The sequence below is a fragment of the Penaeus monodon genome, chromosome 28 (genome assembly GCF_015228065.2).
Source record: "Penaeus monodon isolate SGIC_2016 chromosome 28, NSTDA_Pmon_1, whole genome shotgun sequence".
Classification (NCBI taxonomy): Eukaryota; Metazoa; Arthropoda; class Malacostraca; order Decapoda; family Penaeidae; genus Penaeus; species Penaeus monodon.
The window spans coordinates 39856662-39857014 of record NC_051413.1 but is presented as its reverse complement, the minus strand read 5'-3'; the positions used below and the strand labels follow the sequence as shown (position 1 = coordinate 39857014).

General features: G+C 41.4%; 1 protein-coding gene across 1 annotated transcript in view; it reads right to left on the bottom strand.

Moving 5' to 3' along the window:
* Window positions 1-353, bottom strand: part of LOC119591223 (glycine, alanine and asparagine-rich protein-like) — a 15392-nt gene that overhangs the window by 11954 nt on the left and 3085 nt on the right. The window lies entirely within an intron of this gene.

The following is a 353-nucleotide window of genomic DNA, read 5'->3' as shown; positions in this document are numbered from 1 at the left end:
GTTTTGCTTTACAGTATTGAAAGACCATATAATTAAGCTTTTCATGGTATTTCCAGTCATTTGCCCATGCAATCTTGCAGTGAAAGAAACAAGAAGTTTTCTCGTTTTTTTATGAGGATTCTAAATTACTGTCATCGCGTTTCCACACACATCTAAGTTCACGATAGATGATCAGTTAAAAAGTTGGCCCACGTAGTGGTTCATGCAGATGCGTACGTCACAGCATTATTGTTGTGGTTCAGTCATGCCAGAGGCGCTACTCTTCCCGGCTGTGGGATGACGTGTTCATGATTTCCGAATGGTGTAGGCGCGTCTTCAAGAAATATGCCTGGATTTTTCTCAGGACTAGTCTT